At 35.1% G+C, this 12,741-nt stretch overlaps 1 protein-coding gene across 1 annotated transcript in view; it reads left to right on the top strand.

The window, feature by feature from the left end:
* KCND2 (potassium voltage-gated channel subfamily D member 2) overlaps positions 1-12,741 on the top strand; it is a 482,527-nt gene that overhangs the window by 246,791 nt on the left and 222,995 nt on the right.

A 12,741-nucleotide genomic window follows, 5' to 3' on the forward strand; every position in this document is an offset into this window, starting at 1 on the left:
TTTTAACATATTATGTTGCCAATAAACAATAAAAACAACTAAGAAATCAAGCCTTGCAGGGAGGAATGATTTAATTTCATTATTAAATGCCAAGTTTTGATAATTCAATGTGGAAAAATGTTTATCTACATATATAATTGTTTTACGTAATTTTTAAATGCTATGATATTCACACTGGACACAGCTCTATTTTTCAATATAGAGAACTCTGATTTTTTTCAATCTTTCTATTTCTATTGACATGTCATTAATTTTCAGAAGGAAAATAAGCTGAACTAAATAACTATCTGGAATCCATTTTGATAAGGTAATATGACTTCCTTATAACTGGAAGTTCATAAAATATTTGACATTAATTCAATAATCACAACAATGGATCATTTTAACTTTCATAACCAATAGAGCTCATGATAATATATTGAAGTGCATCAGATTCATTGAGTAATTATGATGGCACTTTATCAGATCTGCACAATGTACTGGCGGAGGAGTCACATCAATATATTTACCCTAACGTATATCGTTACACAGTATATAATAAATTTTCTATTTTATGGTGTTCTGGGAACTGAGGGAAATGATTCAATTAGCAAGAACACGTGAACTGGGGGAAATTAAATCAACTTTAATAAAAACATCTATAAAACATGTTGCAAGCTAAGTATAGTGGTCATTAGGGACCTCATTCCTGGAAATCAATAAAACATTTCCAGGGTTATATGTTTATAAGTTCTTGCATGTTGGTTGGACTCAGCTCAAGGGCATCCTTAAAACTGCCAGACACCTGAGGACTCCTGACTTTAGGTACACTACATCTCTAGTGAGGTTGCTAAGTATACATTAGCCCTTTGTATGGAACTGGGCATGAGAAAGCTTCCCAGCGAGTGAAATGTGAATTTAACACATCATTGGTAGGTAATGCAGGCAGAAAGAACTCAGGAAATATTTTGTTTTTCCTAAACGCCCAAGTGATCAGATCCTGCTGCTCGTTCATGATTATGGGACTGTGGATAGTTTCTATTACCTCTTTGTATATTTGTGTATTTTTTCAACTTTTCTAAAATAACTACACCTTTTTAATTGCCGTTAAAAAACAAATAAATAAATTCATGTACATTTTAAAGAAAGCAAAAATGCAAGTATAATGTCTGTCTTTACTGCCTCCTCACTCTTCCCAAATTCCTCTTCAATTCTATTTCCCTACATATAGGGAAGTATAAGGACATGTTTATGAAATGAATAAATGGATGAATGTATACATATCTTTGCAAAATAGGCTAAGTCATAGATCCCTAGGAACAGACAGATTCGTAGAGCAGGGATATTTATCCGTCTGTTTTGATCACAAAGAGTTGCTGTGACCTAATTGTGGAAACTGATAAATACATTTTTAAAATGTAGTCTTGATTTTTGTTATTGTACTATACAATAAGCTATTACAACAATTCATATATAGTTACTTTTTTCTGTGATTTTATTACTTCTCTGCTACAAAGACAAACATTGTTCCAATACTCTCAGGCCCACAGGGAAGAAAGAATGATTTTCACAGTAGTTTATACAAATATTACTCTTTAAATTGGATCAGGAAAGCTTCTTTTAAAATGACAGCAGTTATAGAATTGAGACTCTCAATTGTAATATAAAATTAAATTTTAAAATTTTCTTAGCTGTGCGGAATGATTTAGTGGTTAGAATGGAAAGGAAAATAACTTGTTACATATATAGGAGAATTTTTTAAAGTGATTCATTATTTAAAAAAGCAAATTGATGACACATTTTAGAAGATTGCTTAGCAATAGATTCTTCTAGTTTGGAGTTATTAAATCAATCCACTTAAAGGTACAATTTGCATAAAATATTAATTTATGGTCATGTAAGATATTATGTGTCATTTAGAAGTAAATTAAATTGAGATAGGAGTCAGTATCTTGTTTTCAGGACTCTGTTCTTAGTATACTCAGAGTAACCAGCAACTTTTAGAACACGGGGCAGAAATTAGCTAACCCAGTAGAGATAACACAAAGCAAATAAATGAAACACAAAGATGATACACATTTTGCTGCAATGATTACATCCTTCTATGTAACCATGGCTACAGTATAACAAAATTTTTCATTCCCATTTTGGAATTCGCTCTTTCCTAGTAATGCATAATGATAACACCTGTTCCATCTACCACTTTCTCAATTTCTCTGTCTCTTAACTTCAATGTGCTGACCTATGATTTATATAAGAGAATAAGGCTATAGGATTTTTTAGACCTCCAAATTGACAATCATGTTAATAAACCTGTATAGCTAATTGCTTCCTACAGTTATTTTTTCTACTAGTAACTAATACATGATTAAAAGCTGGAAAAGTATATCTTATGAATTGATGTCTCTTAAAAAATATTTGGACAAATTCTCTGCTTAATATTTTTCTTCCTTGGCTCTTGGTAGCTTTCACTACAACCAGGATCTCCGGTGAAGGTAGAACAGAGCAAATGGGAGAGTGAACGTTTCTCTGGGAGCATCTTGACCTATTTGGAAAATAAGCCGAGGGCGTGCTTTCTGTCTCCTTTCTTGCCTACCCCTCTTGAGATTCCCACAATCTCAGTTGTATTAAGGTTTGACATTAGATAGAATTGAAGTTTGTGCTTAAATGAGAAAGATGTTCTTCTAGGAGCTTATTCAGCAATAAAACTGAACATTCTGAAATATTGGAATGTAAAAGATGCCAGGATTTCAGATGTGCTTGGGCCATTTCACCTTCACCCTGTTCTCCTCTTCTAGAAAGTTTTCATAGCAGCATTCCAGCTGTGTTTCTTCCAGTTGAGTTTGAAATGCCCTATTACCTTGGCTAAATTTCAACTATGTCAGTAAAATCCCTAAGAGCAAATCAAGCTAGCAGCAAAAGTGTCTTTCCTAGATAAACAGACTGTTGACCCCTGAGTACGAGAAGACACACTCTGCCATCAGGATTATTTCATAGTCAGGTTTGATGAATACAGTCATTTTCTTGTGCATAGGCATTCAGTTTTGAACTGAAGTTGAAAATTACTTTAACCACCTGTGTCCTTGGACTAAACAAAGTCCACAGCAGCACGTGTGGCGCACACTCCTATGCTCTAGTGTGACCCACAACCAGATTCACCACTCTAAAATTCCCGAGACTAGCCTCAAAAAGGAGGCTATCCATGTTCCTCTAGGAATGATCAGGCCAGGCATGGTGTCTCATGACTGTAATCCCTGTATTATGGGAGGCCAAGGCAGGAGGATCACTTGAGCCCGGGAGCTCAAGACCACACTGGGCAACAGGATGAAACTCTGTCTCTAAAAAAATTTAAAAATTAGCCAGGCACACTCCTGTGGTCCCAGTTACTCAGGAGTGTGAGGTGAGAGAATCACTTGACCCCAGGGGGTCAAGGCTGCAGTGAGCCATTATCATGCCACTGCATTTCACCAGCCTAGCAATAGAGCAAGACCTTGTCTCAAAAAAATAAAAGAGAGAAATAATTAATAAGATGTACTATTTGTAGCACAACAGAGTGACCATTGTCAATAATAGCTTAATTGTACATTTTTAAATAACTAAGAGTATAATTGGATTCTTGTAATACAAAGTGTAAATGCTTGAGGGGATGGATACCCCATTCTCCATCATGTATTGCATACCTTTATCAAAATATCTCATGTAACTCATAAATATATATACCTATTACGTACACACAAAAATGTAGAATAAAAAAGAAAGATCAGGACTAAATCCACCATGCAATACAGGCTCAATTACTTCAGCTTCTATAAAAGCCCATTTCTTCTACTCCTGAAACAGATTATTCAGAGCAGGTGATTTCTCATTATTACCCGCCATCCTTCTTTGAAGTAGATATCTAACATTGTCATTGCTTCCAAAGACATCATCTATTAAAAACTTAACCACACTGCTCTTTCATAATTCTCTCGGGTAACTCATGAATATCTTCCAACTATTATTAGATTCTTGGTCATTTCTTCTAAGGAGCTTGTCTTTTATCCTACTGCATATATTCACTCAGGTTTTCCCTGTACTAGGTCAACACTAATCATCAAACGCAACATGTCCAAAACTTTATTTTTTATATTTTACTGTCTACCTCTTATTATATTTCTACCTCACTTTATTTGACCATTATTCAAATAATAATAGAATAATATCAACCATTATTCAATCCCACAAGTACCTGCAATTCATTGACACTACCATATTATTATTATTATTATTATTTTTACTGTCTCTCACCCCATTTAACCTCACTTACTGCCCTTTTACATTGCTCAGGGTACACGATTCATCATTAGAATACTTCCTGGTGTCCTCCCTCATGTTCTTTGCCTGTTTTTTCCGTATACAACTCACCTGTCAAGTCTCAGCTTTGGTTAAATCTATTTCCACTCTTACTGCCAGCCTATATGTGAGCGGCTGAACACTGTTGGAGAAAACCAGCAGTTTTACCAATGGATGTTAAATTTATGGCCACGGATTTATGGTTCAACACTGCTCAGAAATCCTACCGCATTTCTCTAGTCAATTCACGATTCTAAACTATGAAGCAACTACTCCATACCTTCTCTCCTCCAACATCGTGTCTCCTCCCCACTCCTGATTCACTCAGCTGATTACCTTGATTTTTATATCCCTTAAAAAAAGGCAATTCAATTAGAAGTTTATAATTCTTCCACCACCAAATCTATGAACCTGCCTTTACCCATGCACTTCCCTATTACTCTTTCAATAGATGAACTGCCTCCAAAGCTATTGAAATCTAGCAACTTAAACTACATCCCATCTGTTCCATGCACTTAAAGTCCTTGTGCTTGCCATTAATTCCACCTTTCTCCTGTTCTTATCAGCATAAAAACTTTCTGTAACACTCCCCATCTTAGAAAAGACCTTCCTTAGAAAAGACCTCCACAAATATTCCTCTCCAGCTGCCACCCTTTATAGAAAAACTGTTTCTATTTGTATTACGGCTTCTATTACCTTCTTTCTCGATATTTTTACAATCAGGCTTTGAAGCCCACTCTCCTCTTGAAGGTTCTCTTTTCTGGGTCACCAGTAACATCAATGCTGCTCATACCAGCGGTCAGTTCTCAGGCTTCATCTTAATTTGTATATCACTTTTATTCGACACAGTTAATTACTCCTTTACAAAAGACTTTATATACTTGTCTTCTATGCCACCATGGTTTCCTGGATTTTGTTTGATTTGTTTGCATACTTTATAGTTTAATTTCTTGTTTCTCTTTTCCTTTCCAAGAAATGCTGTGGTTCTACTTACCTCTTCTCTCTTTAATCTACATTTATTCTCTAGGTGATTTTATCTAGTCTTGTGGCTTTAAAGATTATTGTATAATCTGTCAGGGCTCCAGATTCAAATTCTCCTCTGAGTTTCACTGAGCTGATCATTGACTGGGCAGGTCAAACAGAACTCTGATGTATGAGATGAGGAGGACTAAATCCTATTTTTAAAATTTATTATTAAAAATCAGAAGCAAAAATGGTGATTCTAGCTAAATGTATGCAATAATTATTCTAATGTCAATCATATTGTAAAGTTTTCTCTATAATTTAAATACATCATTTCTTTTAAATTAAAAAATAAAATCCATGTTTTCATTCTTTATATCTAGTGAATATTTATACATGTGAACATGTGATATAGCTACATGGAAATCAAACAAATAAATACACATATAAACAAGTTTTAGTTTAAAGAATAGACAATGAACTTTAAAATCAGTTAAACCTATAGTTTATTTTTACTGCATATTTTAAAACAGTTAAGCCTATAGTTATAAATAGTTATTTTATATATCCTAATATAATTGCTGGTATAACACAAAAATTGTTATAATACCCTGGGTCTAAAATTTTGTATTTTGTAATAAAAATCTATATGTCACCAAGTCAGTTTTGACATACATAATTTGAGGAAACTAGGATCAAGTTAGTACAACAAAAACAAAATGAAAATGCCAAACTGAAATGAAAAGATCATGTATTCCTTCAAATCACTACAGAAACAAAAGATAAGCCAGATTACTAAAAGTTAGTTGAGAAATGATACGAAAAAACCATGAAAATACAAATATATTAAAAAGCAAGAAGAAATCAATCAGTTATGAAAATAAACAAATGGAATAAAATACCCAATTAAAAAAAGATATGCATGTTATCTGAGTTATATATAAAATAAAATAGCTCTAAAATAACTATGAATAGTCATGATAGAGGCAAATACTCACAGGGAAATATAAAATGAAGATATAAGATAAGCTGCTATATTGTCATAATGTCTTATTGTATTAAAGAGAATAAATGCATATGTAAACACACATACTCCCCTGAAAGGATGTAAAGTAAATTTTACAGTAGTTCTCTGATAGAAATTTGACAAGTGATTTTACTCTCTTCCTTTTACTTCTCTGTAGTTTATTATTTTTTTTGTCAATAGCATTCTTTAACATCAGCAAAGGTTAATATCAACACACTATTTAAATAAATCACTGCCCACTTTCAAAACCTTCAGTCTCAACTCATTTACAAATTATTTCACCTTAAATTCAAGGACTTCAAGAGTCTACTCCACATCTCAACTTTCCAATTATTTTTTTGACCTCTCTGTTATGTGAAAACTTTTCTAACCAAAGAAGTCTACATTATGATCTTTAGACATGGTGTACATTCTCACCTTTTGCCGAACTTGCAATACCCTCAAAAGCCAGCTCAAATTTTGTTTTGTCCATGAAGCCTTTGAGATTATCTTAACCTTTGGAGATGTCATCGCCATAGTTTCTCATAGCATTTTTAATACTATTGATCTGGCACTAGGCTAAGGATTTCTAACATTTAAAAAAATTTCGTATGTGCCCTATTTTTATGGTGTATGATTAAGACAATAGAGCAAATATGTTGCATCTGGCTCAGAGCTCTACATGCTCTTGTTAATGATGGTACTGCTCTTAAGAATGATAATATGTATGTGGACTAACAAATTTATTACTAATGTAATGGATATATAACTCTGTAATGTATGGGTTTTATGGCAAACTACTATTGGTCATATTAGTTGGATAATTGGATCAACCTTGCCTCTTCCTGCCCAGATCTGTACATGATGCCCTCCGTCTTGACACATAAATGATTCCACAGTTTTTTACTTGTGGTCTTTCAGCCAAAATAATGGAAGCTAATAGCTTGAATATCAATTAGATGATATTATTTTGGTTAAATAATGACTGACACAGAATAAGTAGTTGTCTCCTTTTGAACGTGACCAGTTTAAAGAAGGATTGATAGTTATCCCATCCATCAAAGAATGGTGAGGCCAAGAAACTTCGCTAACTCCCTGATGTGTTTGATGCACTATGTCATCCACAACTGAACGATTTTGAAAAGAGCCTGTTTTATTTAACAACATTCATGAAAGTTTAGAAAATGGATATTAGGAATGTTTTTTGTACAAATCTACACAGAGCAAGTTTAAATAATTTGCTTAAATAATTTGTGTAGATATCCCCACCTCGAAGAGGTGAAGTTTCATTACTGCCCGTTGAATGTAGGCTGTGCTTGGTGAATCCCAAGAGTAGAGTCTGAAAAGGGGGAGGGGCTGATTTTACAGTGGAGAAGCTGGAAAAACATTATCTTATCCATGTGATCAAGGTTAACATCCTCACTGATAAGTCATGTCGATAGCTCATACCATTGCATGATGTAATATGAATAACACTTACCTCCTTACCTACCTAACCCTCCTTACCTAACCCGGTTCATTCTCCTTACCTAACCTGGTGTCAATCTAACCACAAGACAAACTCAAACTCAGGACATTCTAAAACCACCAAATGAGTGTTCCTCAAGGCTCTTAAGGCCATCTAAACAAACAAAATCTGAGAAACTGCCCCAGTGTAGAGGAACCTAAGGATGCATGACACCTAAATGAAAGGTGGTGTCCTGAGTGGGATCCTGGAAGAGAAATGTTTGCATTGGGGAAAATTAACTAAGTCCCACCAAGTGTGTTCTTTCAGTTGATAGCAATGTATCAATGTCAATTTCTTAATTGTGACAACCTATGTACTATAGTTAATGTAAGACGCTGGCAATGGGCAAAACAGAGTGAGAGGTACATACTAACTCTCTGTGTTATCTTTGCAACTTTGCCATAAATCTAAATCTACTCTCAAATTAAAAAAAGGTTATTTAAATTTAAGGATGTCTCTTGTACTGTCTGTTATAAAATACTGTTCAATGTTCATAGAAAATACTCCACATACCACAAGTGGAATGATAAAAGAAATAATTTTGACATTTTGTAAGTAATATTTTTAAATGAAAAATGTGCTGGTTAAAGAAGAATGTATTCTGGAAAGTCATCCTATCACTCCAGCAAAATTGTTTTTTATGTATAGTCTTTGATTTTAAAGAGTTGTAACTGATACAAATATAGTTGAAATACATGTCTCAATAAATAAGAGGGAAAGTGGATGAATCTCAATAAAACCTTGTTATTATAGTAATCTTCTGGAGAATTATGGGCTGCTCTATATCCTTTAGATGTCTTCATTCTGCTATGGTTAAAGCATGACTTACTTCCATCATTGTTCCTTCTTACAAATAACAATATATACACATTCTGTGTGCTTTTCTCATCTGACATACATAGCTTCAGAACGTAAGTTTATTCTGCTTATTTGGACACTTTTAGTCACAAATCATTTCTTATTATTTTCCTGCCTACCATTTCATTACCGTTTCTGGTTTCTTTGAAAAAAGTAACTATAGGTAGACTGTCTTACACACCCTTATTTAATAGGTGTTTTGTGGCAACATTTAGATGAGGACATGCTATTGGTTTCTTGGAAAGTTTAGTTTGGAGGTGGAAGGTAACATCACTTACTACAAAATTTTTATTTTTATAAAGGAAAAAATTGAAACAGAGAGGGAGAGGTCACATACTTAAGAGTACATACCTGATGGAAAGAAGGTCTCAGAAGCCTGCCTCCCACTGCCGTGCTGTCATGCACTGCTCACAAAGTACTATTCATAAGAGTTGTGTTCCCAATGTTTGGGATTTTAACAAGACTATTTAAATTTCTAGTTCTTATCATTTCGAACAGCAATACATTGATATTTTGACAAAAGGGGCAACCATTCTAAAATTGTACCCAGCGTCATTTGTGGCTGAGGATAGGAAATAAATGAATGTGCTATCCGTAGCAGGATGAAGGCATCCAGCTGGAGATAGGCCGTGATGCTCAGAAGACCCTTGCGTATTCTATAATGCTAGACTGTTTTCATATGCATGTGTATGTGTGTTGTGGGGGTAGGCAGCTGCAATATAATTAAAAGAAATGCAGGCCACTAATTTTGGTATTTTATTCAGTCTCCTGCTAGAATCACCAGGTAATGTGGCCACTAGTTAAGCTAGTCATCCATTTAAAGCATTTTTGAAGTAGAAAATAATAGGCATACCTGAGACATACTGTGTGGTTCAGTTCCACACAGCCACAATAAAGTGAATATCTGAATAAAGCAAGTCATGCAAATTGTTTGGTTTCCCAGTGCATATAAAAGCTATGTTTACACTATATTGTAGCCTATTAACTGTGCAGTAGAACTATGTCTACAAAAACAATGTATACACCTAAATTTTAAAATATATATATATTGCTAAAAAATGTTAACAATCATCTGGACTGTCAGTGAGTCTTAATCTTTTTACTGGTGGAGAGTGTTAATTGATGTTGATGGTTGCTGACTGATCACGGTGGTGTTCCTGAAGATTCAGTGGCTGTGGCAATTTCTTAAAATAATGCAACAATGAAATTTTTCATACTGATTGACACTTCTTTTCACTAATGATTTCCCTAATAGCATGTGATGTTGTTTGATAGTATTTTTCCAAGAGTAGAACTTCTTTTAAAATTGGAGTCAATCTTCTCATACCCTGCATTGCTTTATCAACAAAATTTATGTAATATTCTAAAGCCTTTGTTGTCATTGCAACAATATTCACAGTATCTTCACCAGGAATAGACTCCATCTCAAGAAACTACTCTTTTGCTCATCAATAAAAAGCACATCCTCCTCCACTAAAGGATGCCATCCTTCAATCATAGGATGGCAGCAATTCAGCCATATCATTAGGCTCCACTTCTAATTCTAGTTCTCTTGGTATTCATGGTACATCTATAGTTACTTTCTCCCCTGAAGTCTTGAACTCCTCAAAGTCACCCATGAGGGATGTAATAAACTTCTTTCTTTTTAATTAATTATTTTTTTCAGATATGATGGTGATTCACAATATTTTCTTTTGAATTTTTTTTAAATTTTTTTTTCTTTTATTATTATTATTATTATTATTATTATTATACTTTAGGTTTTATGGTACATGTGCGCAATGTGCAGGTAAGTTACATATGTATACATGTGCCATGCTGGTGCGCTGCACCCACCAACTCGTCATCTAGCATTAGGTATATCTCCCAATGCTATCCTTCCCCCCTCCCCCCACCCCACAACAGTCCCCGAAGTGTGATGTTCCCCTTCCTGTGTCCATGTGTTCTCATTGTTCAATTCCCACCTATGAGTGAGAATATGCGGTGTTTGGTTTTTTGTTCTTGCGATAGTTTACTGAGAAGGATGATTTCCAATTTCATCCATGTCCCTACAAAGGACATGAACTCATCATTTTTTATGGCTGCATAGTATTCCATGGTGTATATGTGCCACATTTTCTTAATCCAGTCTATCATTGTTGGACATTTGGGTTGGTTCCAAGTCTTTGCTATTGTGAATAATGCGGCACTAAACATACGTGTGCATGTGTCTTTATAGCAGCATGATTTATAGTCCTTTGGGTATATACCCAGTAATGGGATGGCTGGGTCGAATGGAATTTCTAGTTCTAGATCCCTGAGGAATCGCCACACTGACTTCCACAAGGGTTGAACTAGTTTACAGTCCCACCAACAGTGTAAAAGTGTTCCTATTTCTCCACATCCTCTCCAGCACCTGTTTTTTTAATGGCAATCATTAAAAAGTCACCTCTCCTGACTTTTTAATGATTGCCATTCTAACTGGTGTGAGATGGTATCTCGTGGTTTTGATTTGCATTTCTCTGATGGCCAGTGATGGTGAGCATTTTTTCATGTGTTTTTTGGCTGCATAAATGTCTTCTTTTGAGAAGTGTCTGTTCATGTCCTTCGCCCACTTTTTGACGGGGTTGTTTGTTTTTTTCTTGTAAATTTGTTGGAGTTCATTGTAGATTCTGGATATTAGCCCTTTGTCAGATGAGTAGGTTGCGAAAATGTTCTCCCATTTTGTAGGTTGCCTGTTCACTCTGATGGTAGTTTCCTTTGCTGTGCAGAAGCTCTTTAGTTTAATTAGATCCCATTTGTCAATTTTGGCTTTTGTTGCCATTGCTTTTGGTGTTTTAGACATGAAGTCCTTGCCCATGCCTATGTCCTGAATGGTAATGCCTAGGTTTTCTTCTAGGGTTTTTATGGTTTTAGGTCTAACATTTAAGTCTTTAATCCATCTTGAATTGATTTTTGTATAAGGTGTAAGGAAGGGATCCAGTTTCAGCTTTCGACATATGGCTAGCCAGTTTTCCCAGCACCATTTATTAAATAGGGAATCCTTTCCCCATTTCTTGTTTTTGTCAGCTTTGTCAAAGATCAGATACTTGTAGATATGTGGCATTATTTCTGACGGCTCTGTTCTGTTCCATTGATCTATATCTCTGTTTTGGTACCAGTACCATGCTGTTTTGGTTACTGTAGCTTTGTAGTATAGTTTGAAGTCAGGTAGTGTGATGCCTCCAGCTTTGTTCTCTTGGCTTAGGATTGACTTGGTGATGCGGGCTCTTTTTTGGTTCCATATGAACTTTAAAGTAGTTTTTTCCAATTCTGTGAAGAAAGTCATTGGTAGCTTGATGGGGATGGCATTGAATCTGTAAATTACCTTGGGAAGGATGGCCATTTTCATGATATTGATTCTTCCTACCCATGAGCATGGAATGTTCTTCCATTTGTTTGTATCCTCTTTTATTTCCTTGAGCAGTGGTTTGTAGTTCTCCTTGAAGAGGTCTTTCACATCCCTTGTAAGTTGGATTCCTAGGTATTTTATTCTCTTTGAAGCAATTGTGAATGGGAGTTCACTCATGATTTGGCTCTCTGTTTGTCTGTTATTGATGTATAAGAATGCTTGTGATTTTTGCACATTGATTTTGTATCCTGAGACTTTGCTGAAGTTGCTTATCAGCTTAAGGAGATTTTGGGCTGAGACAATGGGGTTTTCTAGATATACTATCATGTCATCTGCAAACAAGGACAATTTGACTTCCTCTTTTCCTAATTGAATACCCTTGATTTCCTTCTCCTGCCTAATTGCCCTGGCCAGAACTTCCAACACTATGTTGAATAGAAGTGGCGAGAGAGGGCATCCCTGTCTTGTGCCAGTTTTCAAAGGGAATGCTTCCAGTTTTTGCCCATTCAGTACGATATTGGCTGTGGGTTTGTCATAAATAGCTCTTATTATTTTGAGATACGTCCCATCAATTCCTAATTTATTGAGAGTTTTTAGCATGAAGGGTTGTTGAATTTTGCCAAAGGCCTTTTCTGCATCTATTGAGATAATCATGTGGTTTTTGTCTTTGGTTCTGTTTATATGCTGGATTACATTTATTGATTTGCGTATATTGAACCAGCCTTG

The sequence above is a fragment of the Pongo abelii genome, chromosome 6, assembly GCF_028885655.2.
Source record: "Pongo abelii isolate AG06213 chromosome 6, NHGRI_mPonAbe1-v2.0_pri, whole genome shotgun sequence".
NCBI lineage: Eukaryota > Metazoa > Chordata > Mammalia > Primates > Hominidae > Pongo > Pongo abelii.